The following is a 13,192-nucleotide window of genomic DNA, read 5'->3' as shown; positions in this document are numbered from 1 at the left end:
ACTGTACTAGCATTGACTTGGACTTTAGTCTGTACCTCTAAATTCTGACAAATCGCCATTTAATCCCTTACTCCCAGCCACAATTAAGTTATAGCCAACTGTCATATACATATTTCCGGGTACATACTTCCTCAGCTTACTGTGTGCTCACTTGCATTCAGTGTCAGCAGGCTCTCTTCCATCATCTTTGTCACCTGACGTTTCACAGCCACGTAAACAAATGGTGATTCATTCCTATGGCTTGGAGAAGCTTAAAATTATCTGCTCAAGAAGTCCCAGGTAAATGAATCATCAATATTGCATCCTGAGTTATTATGAAACCTCTGTTGTCATTTGTAATTCCCTTCCTGCATCCTCAAATCTTTACCCGTACAGCAGTTGTTTAATTCATTTTCTATTACTCATCATTTATTTTTATTCCCTATATATCCGGTTTTTGGAGAGGTTAGGTTTTTCTTTTAAACTGTGTTGGCCAAATTGCCTGATGTTTATTGCATCACTGTTCCACTGGATTGCTTTCACCATTGCTATAAGGCAAATGTTCTATTCATTCCCTCAAGGCACAATACCTAGATATAAATGACATTAAAAGTACATTAGAGATGTGACAAACTAGAAGAAAGCTGAAAAACATGGTGAAAACTTACACCTGTCAAAGGGTAACATATATCAGGAAGAAACAACTTCCAAAAGGAATGGCTCACTGTCTCTAGGTCCTTACTGTACAATATTACATGAAATATCCAGCTTTTTCAGAATGGGGCTGGGTGAGCTGAGTGGTCTTGAAAAAGACCAGCTTTCCACCCTTGGCAAGTGCAAGTATGGCCCGGCAGGAGCTGTGAAACTTGTCCATACTACCTATCTAATGTACATCAGCCTAACCCTTGCCTATGGGTAACAGTGTTATTTGTGGATTCAGCAGAAGAGCTGTAGTTAACTTTCAGTAAGTTTGGACTTAATCAACGTACTGAACTAAAGGAGATGGATCTTCTGGGATTGCAGAAGTGGCAGTCCTCCAGCCCTGGGGGTTTCCTGTGCCTCAGAGCTGTAGGAATTACAGCAGCGTGATCTCCAGGGCCAGAGTGTGATTTCCAGGTGTGGTGCACCCCTGTAGTTGGAGCCCTATCGGCTGACCAGGCTCCCAGCCACAGAGGACACTTTACTACACTTGCAAATTAAAGTTTGATAGAAACTTTGATAGCAAAGCTAGTACACATTTTTGAGGTCTAAGTTTATACCTGGTTGGAGCTTTTTATTGTGTAATAGCTAATATGGCTGTGCCAAACTTCAGTCACTGATTTGATTTGGCGGAGATTTGTTCTGATTCGGTGGCCAAATCTCCAAATCCAAATTGAGTCAGGAGACCCTTTAATCTCTCCAAATCGAATCAGAACCCTCCAGATTGATTTGGAGAGATTTGACGATTCGACACAGCTTTAACCATTTTTTTTATATACCTCAAGGTACCAGGCAGCTTGTGAATGCAGAGGCAGATGGAGCATCCCACAGGAACATTGAGGGGGGTCCCCAGCACGCTTGGCAGTGGACACGGAAGTGGACCAGAAGCACTTCTGATCCACTTCCAGGTTTGCCGGGGAGTGCACAGGGGATCCCACCCCCATCATTCCCACCCCCTAGCTCAACAACTGGTGCCTCCTGGGTCTGGGGGGGTACCAGGGGTGGCAGAATCAGAAGTGGATCAGAAGTACTTCCAATCCACTTCTGGGTCTGCTGTATAGCACATGGGGGGCCTCCCCATGCACCTGTGGGACACTCCATCCACCCCACCATTTCAGCATTCATGAGGTGCGCTAGTACCTCAAGGTATGTAGAAAAAACATTTAAAGCTGTGTCTATGGCTGAATCACCGATTCTCTGAATCAGCATTGAATCTTCAGATTTGGCCGAATCAAATCAGAACACGTGATCTGAATCAATGAATCGAATCACTGCCCCTGATTTGGGTCAAATCTGAATTGAATATGACCCATTTCACACGCTCCTAATAGCTAATTTGCACATGTAGCTGATTTCAAGGGCTAAGTACAGACATTTGCAGGTGTTAGGGGGAGGTTAAATAAATTAAAAATGGCTTCCTGATATCAGGTAAGGGGGGCTAGCAGGGAGAGTTGAGGGTCCAACAGGCTGGAGAGGACTGGGGGGGTCTGTCAGGGGATGAGGGGGAGGCATGACCTATGGGTGGGTTATGGGGAGCAGGCATGACCTGTGTGGGGGAGGGGCAGGCACAACCTGCAAGAGGTAAGGGATGCAGGCACGAGCCTCAGGTTGGGGGGGGGGTCAGGTGCAACCTGTGAGTATGGTAGGGTATCCCCCCCAGCAAACCTACACACCCATCCCTCCTGCCCCTCCCCACCACCAGGACTTTCTTGCTCAGCTCTGCCAGTGCTGATAAAAGTGGCTGCACTTGGAGCAGCTTGTGGGATGGTGGTACAGAGCAGTGTTTTGGGGGGATCAAGGGGCTGGGGGAGGGGGGAGACAAAAACAGATCAGTGTAGGGGAGGTAGGAAGTGAAAAGAGCTGCCCTAGGGCAGGGGTCAGTGGCTGGGTTTTCCCAGTCTGGGGCTGTGCAGGGGAAAGTGAGCAGAAGTTCCACGCATCAGTTTGACCTAAATCAAATAAGTCTGATATTCCATAGATAGTTTTATCTTAAATCAGATTCTGCAATTTTTAGACCAGTTTGAGTGCATGGAACTTCTGTTCAGTTACAGGTTTAGATTAATTGCCAGTCACCAAGACCAGGTCTGTAAGTATAAGGTCGGCACCAGGACAAGCTAAGTTTAAATTGGGCAGCCATTTTGAACCTGGTTTAACCTCCTGAATGTCTGTACTTAGCAAAGGTATTTGCACAATTAGCTATACCTGAAATATGTAGAGGTGGCACAATTTGCACACTTGCTTATTTTGGCTGTTTGCATTGTTTGTTGTGGGGACAGGGATAAACGTGTAAAAACAAACTGACTGTAAACCTCAACTGGGGTGCGTGGGGTCCCAGCCATGGGAGCTTGCTTCTTCCTGCTGCAAGGAAAGCCTAGGACTGAGCTCCCCCTGCTTTGGCAATAAGGTGTGATGGGATCTAATGTAAGATCCCACAATTGCACCTCCTGTCAGACATGTGTGGCATAGCAGTAGATCCAATTGTGTGAATTGCATATTAAATCTCATCATGTCTTTACCCACACATGTAGAGAGGGTATAAGAAACAACCCTCAAACTTCTGGTCTTTCTCCAGACCTAGACAGGGATGCTTCTCCCACTGCACAAGGCACCTCTCTCCTTTGTTTGCTGCTCCTGGAGCTTTTTAAACTTTCTTTATAGCTTCACCCCCTTTTACTAGTTATTATTTGCAACAGAGTCCTCACCTTCCAGGTTGGCAGACTGTTAGCCATGAACTATATGCAGTCAAGGTTCAGCCCCTGAAGGCTGAGCACCTCCTTACAGTAGGCTTGAAACCTGTCAGGCTGAAGATGGACTAGAACCTAGGCCTCTCTTTTTCTGTTTGAGTGCTCAAATTACTAGTTGTCTTAAAGAAACAAGCAAGACAATCATCTTTTTCCAAAGGGATGACTTAGATCCTTAAGTGTCAGACTGACTCCCAGTTTTAAGTAGGAGCTGAGTCCTGGAGAGAGGCAGGATTCTAGACCCATCCTGCTCTTTCAGTATTTCTTATTGGCTGGCTTTTAGGCATTGTCACCACCCAGCAACCCAGCCTGGCCAGCATGCTGGCTGTTGTGCATTCTGTTCCTAGATGCCTAAAATTTTCTCTTGCACTGTATAAGAAACGTAGTTGCCTATATCAGGTTTGTGAATTCAGTTGGTCAAGCTGGCACCAGAAGTAAGACACAGGTATGCTAAAATGAGCATTGCTTAAATGCTTGATGAATCTGTCCCTAGCTATAACAGAGTCACAGGCCCTAACAAGTTCCATCCAAAGCCTATCAGAGTCAATGGGAGTCTTTCCATCAACTTCAAGGGCTTTGAATCGGGCCTTCCTGTTCTGTTCACCTTGTTTCAGTCTTAATAAAGATGCTGCTGTGGTGTAGCTGATCTTGAAAGTTTTTACTGAATGTCTTCTTCAAACTTGTGTTTCAAACATAACATCAAAAATTAAGGTTCTGTGAGGCTGTCACAAAATGGCCTTTATCAGAGCATTTCATTATTAGACCAAAACAACAGCTGAATTCAGGAAGTCTGGTAAAATATCTCCTTTTTGTAGGTCAGTGAAGGAAATTCCATGTCTCACACATCCTGATAAGATGGATAGCATCCTGTGCTCGAGAGACTTCTGTCCCACAAGGAAGGCATTTCTTTTTCTCACCACTGCACACTGAGCTAGGGCCAGTGCACTGGCTTGGGAACAGTCTTTGAAAGGGCTAGGTTATTTTTTAACTAACAAAATGTTGTCATAGGATCTACTCCATGGACATTGTCTAACCTGGCATTCTGCTGTAGGGTGCCAAACTGATCATTATCAGCTGCAGGGATGAATTATTACTACTACAATGTTGCAGAGGTGCCTTTGTGCCTTACAGAAAGAGTGCAATTGATACTGGCCATGTTACTGTTGTCCTCTGAACCATCAGGGCCTGTTTTACTACTATCTTGTGCTTTGTGTAGTGGATCCTCCCATCCTTCTTCCACAGAAAACAAATGAGGGTAAAAGCCTGTGAAGGTTACTTCACTGAGTCCGCAGCCTTTGTTGCTGTACAACAACTGTGAAGCAGCTCTGTGCTGAGCTATGATCAGGAAGCAAATTTTCTACCTTGTTCCCAGGATGTCTCCACCCAACACCAACTCCTCAAGGCAAGCACAAGACTTTGCCTTTATGCTCACACAGTCTTTTTGTGTATAACATCTCCCACAGTTTTGGCTGCCTGGGACCTTAGCCCAAGCCTATAGCTGGAGACTGCCCATCTCAGAATTTGTTCCACAACATACCATCTGCAAAAAACCCAGCAATGTCAGCTGTATCCTGTGCTTCCTTCTTCAGTAAAACTGACCCTTGTGGTATCATGTGCCTGGTGTCTTACTAGCATATGCTAGAGTTTGGAAATTTAATTTAACATGAAGTCATGATCATGAGAAATGTGTTACTGAGGTTGCATTCAGTGACCTTGTGAAATCAGTGTGCTGACTTCTAGTGAGTCCTTTACTTTGCTGCCTCCATTAAATTCATCCCTATGTTACTTCATTTCTTTGTAGATACTGATGAATCTACAGGGGCATACAAAGAAACCTTATTAAATATTTGGTTATCATTAAACTGTTTCCAAAAGCAACATATGCTCAGTAATGGAAACCATCTATGAAGTTAATCAAATGCAGCCATCACAAGCACGACTATAAAACACATATCGGGAAAACATGCTTATCTATCACAAGCATAAAGTACTGCAGCCTGTTTGAACAAGGTAGTGTCTATTAAGCATAGTTCCACTCAATGTCAAATCTTTTTAAAATCATGGTAAGCCACTACACTGCATACATTTTTACTTCCTCTTCACTCTGATAGCTAAGCCGTGCCTTTCTTTCCAATTTCCAGTGTCTCCTGTTTCTTCATCAGCCTTAAACGCTTGGCAAAAATCAAACAAGCCCCAAACAGTTCACTAAGAGTCCCCCTTCCCCACCCTAAGCCTCAGCCTGAGCCTGTCATATATAATGAGTGTGGCCACGCAGTCCATGACATGGAACTGGACCAAGTTGCCCTGCTCCCCATCTGCATATCACTTTTTGGAGGATTGCAGGACTTGTGACAAAAACGCCCCCTTCCAGTCATCGGTTGGGGGGCTAATTAGCACATGGCTCCTTTGTGGGGGATATTTGGAGTCTACACATACATAATGAGCAGTGCTGAGCTGTGGGATCATCACAACTTGTAATGCTGTTAATTCTGCTGGGCCCAGCGCAATGAACCATATGGTAAATCATAAAGCTTTTGAGTAATATCATGCATAGATTGTATTCTGCTCAGTTGATAGAATTCAGAATTGATATGGCCTGAGACATGAAATTTTTAAAAAAAGTTTGTATTACATATAAGTAGATGCCAAAGTACTGCTTAAAAGTGTGTTTATGGTGTACCTATGTTAAAACTTGCAGCCGTTTCATAAAAGATAAACTGCATCAATTCTGGGTGCACAAAGCATATGGGTACTATATGTAAATTACTGGAGCTATCACTGAATCACAGACTCGTATAAAATTAGGGTTAGAAGGGACCTCAGGAGGTCATCTAGTCCAATCCCCTACTCAAGGCAAGACCATCCTCAATTAGATCATCCCAGCCAAAGTTTTGTCTAGCTGGGTTTTGAAAACCCGGAGCTTCCACCACCTCTCTGAGTAACCTGTTCCAGTGTTTTATATTTAATTTCAAGGTAAAATTTGCTCTTCATTTCCATGTGTTCAGGGACAGCAGGGCCTGACAACAAGAAAAAGGGGAAGGGACAGCAGGGGGGAAGAATTGGTGGGAAGCAGAGGGCAAAGGGACTACCTGACCCCCCACCAAAATTTATTTTCCCTGCTGTAGCAGTGGTAGGGGGACAAATTCAAGGCAAACCTTCAATCATTAGATTTTATACCTGTAACAAATTTATACATTTTCCATACATAAAATTAATTATTGGGGGCTCATCTTATAGTCAGGACCATCATCTATTTGAGTAAATATGATACTTTTTCCCCCACTAGCTGTCCCCCCAGACTTCCTAAGCCTCTTTCTTCTCTGCTTGATAAGGACTTTTCTAGAGCCATTTTTATGGGACTATCACAAGAGCAAACCTTAAAGCCAAAACTCAACATATGCAAGTTCAGGGTTTTGGCAAAATCTGTTGTGCTTCAGGCAAACAGGAAAAAAGACAGCTGAACTGTAGGAAAAACAGCTGAATTTGATTTTGAGGTTGATGAGAAGGAGGGAATTTTCAGTCTGGACGGGGAGAACAAAACCAAGTTCAAAAAGAAATAGCAACACCTACTGCCTGCAAACTGCAGTCCTACTTGGAAAAGAAGAATTGTTTAATAAACACTCAAGAATTTAAAAGTTTTCCTACTTTAGCTTAATCAATATGGTTGACAGATTTATTTAGCTTATTGCCAACAACAGGAGTTTGTATTCATATTCATGTAACTGGGCCTGAATTTTGAAAGTGATATTTTCCAACTGTTTTACGTGGTCACAAAGAGTATAACATTTCAGATGCGTCTAAGCATGTGTTCCAGGATCATCCTTTACTTACATTGGATCTATTTATCCTGCTGGTCTTCCACGGATGACTGTATAAAGCATAAACCCAGCAATAGAGCCTCCATCCCCCTTTTTGAATTTTTCAACTTGGTCATGCAACTGATAAACAAAACCAGGAAATGTTCCCGAATTATTTTTGAGAGAGAGAGAGAAGGGAGAGTCTTATATAACCTTTTATTCACCTCATGGCCAGAAATACATGAAACACTGGTTTTTCCAATTCACAAGCCTTATTGCTGTTACAAAGTCCTGCAAGAATTACATTTCTGCAGTAAGTGAAAAGTGCAAAGTTAGTCAAGACGTTTTGTTTGTTGCATGTCATTTGAAATTCTAAGGAAAAAGGAAGTATTATATGTCATTCACAGTACTTTTACTGCCCATTACTGTTTCCATGAGATACCCCCTTGTTCAGAGGATATAATTCAACTGTGAAATTTTGAGCCTGAGATGGTATCTGGCATCATAAGCCTACTGAATGCCTAATACTAACTGAAAATACAAATAAACATGGGGCAGGGTAATACTTCCAAGAAAGCCATTTTCATCTATGGACTTAATAATGCAAGCAAGATCTCTCTCTTCATTGTCTTTCAGTGGCCAAGCAGTGCAGAGCACAGTTCAGGGTGGCTTTAAGTCATTTTTATGACCCCCTCCTTCCCAGTCCTGGGGTCACTGTGTGCAAGTGACAGTAACCTGAAGGTTTTCTTAACTTGTCTGCTTGCCAGTGACACTCAAGGTGCTAGGATGCCTTACCCCTGCACTTCCCCACCTCCACCCCAGAAGCAAGAGCCCTCACACAGTCATTGGGATGAGGATTTAGGTACCACCACTACAGTATATAGCTAGGGCAAGTCTCCTGTTTCTGGTCAGGCCAGTTTTAGGTTCACTTTCCTTCACGCCATGTACAGTAGCTGCAGTGCAGGACAGCATCTGGCTTAGAAATTAATTGCAGGAATTTGTACTAATGAAAAACCTCACAGAAAAATAAGGTTGTGGACACACACACACACACACACACACACACACACGCACGCACGCACGTTTATCCGGCCCCTCTCACACTGTCTTACTGGAGTTCATCTCACTGCTTCCCTTCTCTTTAAACAGTGGAGAGAACACAGAGACAGGGGCCAACCACTCCCAAAGTCTATTTCTGGCCTTTCCATTGACTCATTGTTTGGCCTTTGCGGAGTCATTTTTCCTTTCTACATCCACTTCCCTCTCGGAAAAAGGACAAGAAATTGGATTTGACTAGACAAGACAGTTCCCAGGAAACAGACACTTGGGCATGCTGAAGTACAGGAGAAGCTCTCTCTGTAGGGCAGCCTGCCATGAACAGAGATAGCATAAAGTGCAAAGGCCAGAATTCAACATGATGTGTAAAGTCAGTGCTACTGGCCTTTAAACCTTAAAGCTTATTTAAGCACAGCTCCCTACAGCTGACTTGAGTAGGATAACATTTTTGTCTCTGAAAAGAAAATATGTGGGATAAATCCACTGATTTGGGGGTGACAACTGCTTCTACTGTTCCCCTAAGAATAAAGGAGCTGCAAGTCTTGAAAGAGGCGGCAGCGGCAGGTGGGTCTGTTAGCCAAACAACACTCATGTCATGAAGAAAGGTTCAGGGAGGGGAGAGGTTCACTGCCTAAAGATATGGCCTTGTCAGAGTGTTCTTGTAAGCAAAGGGGGAGTCCGCTGAGCTTAGGGACATTAGGGTATTTTGACATGTGGTTACGCTTGTCAGCAATGACCTTAACATTGTCACCCCAATGACTGGCAAACAAACAGGAGAAAAAAGCCTCAGACAAAAGGTAAAGGCAATCAAAAAGCCTAAGGAGGAAAGCTGTGCCTGAGTCTGAAAAGGCTTATTCAGGCAACACAGAGAGGAACCAAGATGACAGCTTCTTTCATTTCAAAGGCTATTTCAACTATCTCAATAGGGGTTGGAACATGTCAGGGATCAGTCCTAAGTGTCTTCCTGTTTGCTAACAGGTTCAGTGTAATGAGTGAAACGGCACATGGGAACACCATGGGAGCTGCTGTATGCCAATGGCATGGCTATCCTAGCAGATACAGCAACAAACCCCAACAGGCATGGGCAAAGGGAAAGGAAAATCTAAAATGTGGAAGGCTAAAAGTGAATGTGCAAAAGACAGAAGTGACCCTGAGTTGCAGGAATAGGAAGAAGAGTATTGCAATTATAGATAGCAGAGCCCAGCACCTCACTTCAGTAGAAAAAATCAAGTACCTGGGCACAATTATAACCAACAAAGCAGGCTGTGAAGAGGCTGTCAGAGTGACTAATTATGGCATGGAAAACATGGAGAAAAACAGCTGTGGAAATCTGCAGTAAAAAGATGCCAGTCAGACTACCGTCAGTTTAGACAAAATAATGAGACCTAGGGCGATCTATGGGGTAGAATCCAGACCATACCAAGAAAGGAAGAGAAGACACTAGTAAAAGAAAAGATTAAAATGTTGAGATGCATTTTGGGAGCCAGGCTGAAAGAAAGTGAGAAATGACAACATCAGGACATGCTTGGAAGTATGAAAAAAACCACTGGAAAGGTCAGACAAGCTATACTGAGATGGTTTGGACATATAATGAGGCAGAAAAGAGAGACTACTGTACACATGATCCTCACAAGTGGTGTTCAATTTGTGGTCCATGGACCCCTGGGGGTCCACAGATTATGTTTAAGGGGTCAATGAAAGATGACTATGATCAGTCAAAAGTATGTGAATACCCATACTTATAATTCAAAGGGGTCTGCACCTCCATTCAAAATTTCCAAAGGGATCCACAGATGAAAAAAAGCTGAAAACCAGACCTACACAACATGTCCTTAGCTAGCAGTGTAGGCCACTAAGACAATCAAGACTGATGTAGAAAGATAATGCTAGGAAAAATACAAGAGATTTGAACATCTATCCAGAGGAGGCAGCCAGTTACAAGTGGAGACCAATATTCCAACCAGCAAATGCCATGTCGAGCAAGGAGCCACAGCCATAGATATGATGACAATAAGGAAGCAGAACATCAGAAAGCAAAACAAAGTGAAAAAAAGCTGGGCTAATCTGCTCCAAGAAGGAGAATGGCATCCTAACACTCACCTGGTAAAAGTTACATTCACTGAGCATTAGCAAGTATTGTTCAGAGAGTGAAACCACCACACACAGGGCCCAGAAAGTTGGTTACCAAACAGGTTGTGTCCTGTGACCAAAATACCATGAATTTAACACACACATGCGCGCGCGCGTGCACGTATGTATATGGGTTATGTTCCTTTGCCTTCTGGTGTCTGCCCCTCCCAGTCATATTCCTAAGCTCTCCTCCACAACCACAAGAGCTAGAAATGTAGTTAAAGAAAGAGGGAGAGAGAGAGAAGCCAGAGTGACATGATCACTTGGCTCTGGGTGATGAGACCTTACAAAGATAGCAATCTTTTGAGACTTTCATGATAAACTCTTGAGAGCTGGTAACATGGCAACCTGATATAGTCCGGCCTAATATCAACAGATCAATAACGGTAGGAAATGTGGCTAAGAACAAGTGAAGGAGCTGAAATGCACTGCTATGGCTTGGTACCATCCTACCATCAATCACGAGTGAGTGGGGAGATAAATGGCCAATAGATTAGCTGGCTGATCAAGCCATACTGAACAGCTTTTTGATGCCTGTCAGTAGCCAGCCTGTTGACTGGCAGACAGTCCAAAATTCCTGTTCTTAATGTAGAACAGCATTGAGTCAATGATCCTCAAGCACCAACTTCTCTGGACCAGGCATTGTGTGCAGATGCATGTTTCTCAACTCCCAAAAATGTGCTCTGCTTCAAGCTTAGTAATGGCCCGAAATCTTGTGGTGGCCAGAGAAAAGAGTACAAGGACTCATTGAAGGCAAACCACAAGAAGTGGCACTGACAGCTGTGGCTCCAACCTGGAGCATGTGGTGGTGGTGGTAGCTCCAGCTTTGACTCACAGCATGCAGCAGTGATGGTGATGGCAGCTCCCACTCCAACCTGGAGCATGTGACAGTGGCTCTAGCATCTGCCATGTGCCTTATGCTAGAGCCAGAGCTGTTGCTGCTTTGTGCCTTCTGCTGCAGCAGCAGCACCAGCTCCATCTCCAGCACAGGGCATGAGGCAGGGGCCAGCAGCCAGACAGGTAGAGCCATGGCAGTGCAACTATTGCTGCGCCAGCCCTCTCTTGCCCTCTTGCTGCTGACTGCCACGTCCACCAGGGCCCAAGTGCCTAGGATTGTATGGCAGGCCACTTTTCCCACCATGTCAGGAGTCTAGCAGGTGGGATAGAGTAGCTCAGTGGGATGTATGAAAAAAGGCCCTCAGAGGGAGACACAATTTGTTCCTTCAGCCCCAAAACAGGTAACACAGAGGTTGTGTGAAAAGGGATGGCCTAGTGATGAGGACACTAGCCTAAGCCTTGGGAAACGTGGTTCAGTTCCCTACTCTACCCATTCCTGTGTGATCCGGGACAAGACATTTGGGGCTTTTCCATGCCACAGCTACATGACAGCTTGCCCTCAGTCCCTCATGACTGACCTGTTCTAGAAGTGCAAGTCCATCCACCAGGCTGCTCTGTGCTCTTCCCCAGCAGCCAGGCCAAGGCCACTGGAAACTACAGGCTCAGGAGCAGATGCTGGGTACAAGCCTAGAGCAGCCTGACTGACAAAATTCCCATTCTGAAGCAGTCAGCAAACTTCAGTGAGTGCTGTGGAGTGAGGTCCCCCCAGTGCTGGGACATGTCACTGCCACAATATAGACAAGCTTTCAGTCTCTCTATCTCAGGTCCCATATCTCCAGGAGTGTTGTGAGGCACTCATCTTTTACAATGACAGAGACCAGTATCACTTTCTTTGACAAACAGAAAAAAAATACAGCTAAGAGTTCCAGAGAACCTAGAATAGGTACTAGGTTATGCAACTGGAGTGGGAAAATTTCCGTGCAAAAGTGCAGGCAAGCCTTTAAAGGCAGGCAAGCATACCAACTTCCAGCCTTGTTTGTAGGGAGGTAAAACCTGCCAGTCAGTCGTCTCCACCACAGCTAGATGATGTGATGGAGGAAAAGGAATTGGCACAAAGTGATCTTGGAACATATTTCTTTTCTTCAGTCTCTCCCCCTAGGGTTTTTACCAGAAAAGGAATGATCGGGCCTGAGATAATGTAACAAATCTTTCAGATTTTAAGGGACAGAATTAGCTTGCTGCTATCCTAAGTGTTTATAGTGACTAATATGCCATGTGGAAACCTAAGACACAAAAATAAGAGTGACATGTCAAAATGCTTTTATGAACCTCAGAAAATGCAAGAAACCACATGATTCCAATAAGGGAAAGAATAAAACTAGTTTAGTGTACAGTCCCTGAGTGCTTTGGGGGAATCATAGGGCCAGAGAAGGGAAAGAATGCTTTCTCTGTGTGCTAACTTTGCTCCACACATGATGCCAAGTTTTGTTCTGTCCACCAAGAGCAAATCCAAGTCTGTTTACTGTGGAGTTCTACTAGAGCTACTCCAGACCTCTGCGTAATGGAGTGCAGCATTTGCCCCTTTCAGTTAAAAAATATCAGATAATTTCAACAAAATAACCAACTTTAATCACAACAGCTGTGACACTGCCAACATTTAGTCATTTTGCTGTTGCTTTCTCAGGACTGTAGCAAAGCACAAACAGAGTAAGTGGCTGCAAATGGCTCCCGTAAGTCAGCCTGGATGTCTTCCCCAGCAGCACACAAGGCAGGAACTAATGGTTCAACTTCCCTCCCTAACAGCTCGAGTCCAGTCATTGCTTATAGCCCTGTGTACTGTTCATACACTGATTCAGTGGTGCTCTGGGCCTCTGTAGCAGAAAGTGATGGTCAGCTGTAAAGAAAGTCCATGCAGCAGGCATCCAGTGTTAGTGTAACAGATTTTGGTACTCA

This window comes from Crocodylus siamensis, chromosome 1 (genome assembly GCF_052110815.1).
Source record: "Crocodylus siamensis isolate JL-2025a chromosome 1, ASM5211081v1, whole genome shotgun sequence".
NCBI lineage: Eukaryota > Metazoa > Chordata > Crocodylia > Crocodylidae > Crocodylus > Crocodylus siamensis.
Note: the sequence above shows the minus strand (reverse complement) of the source record.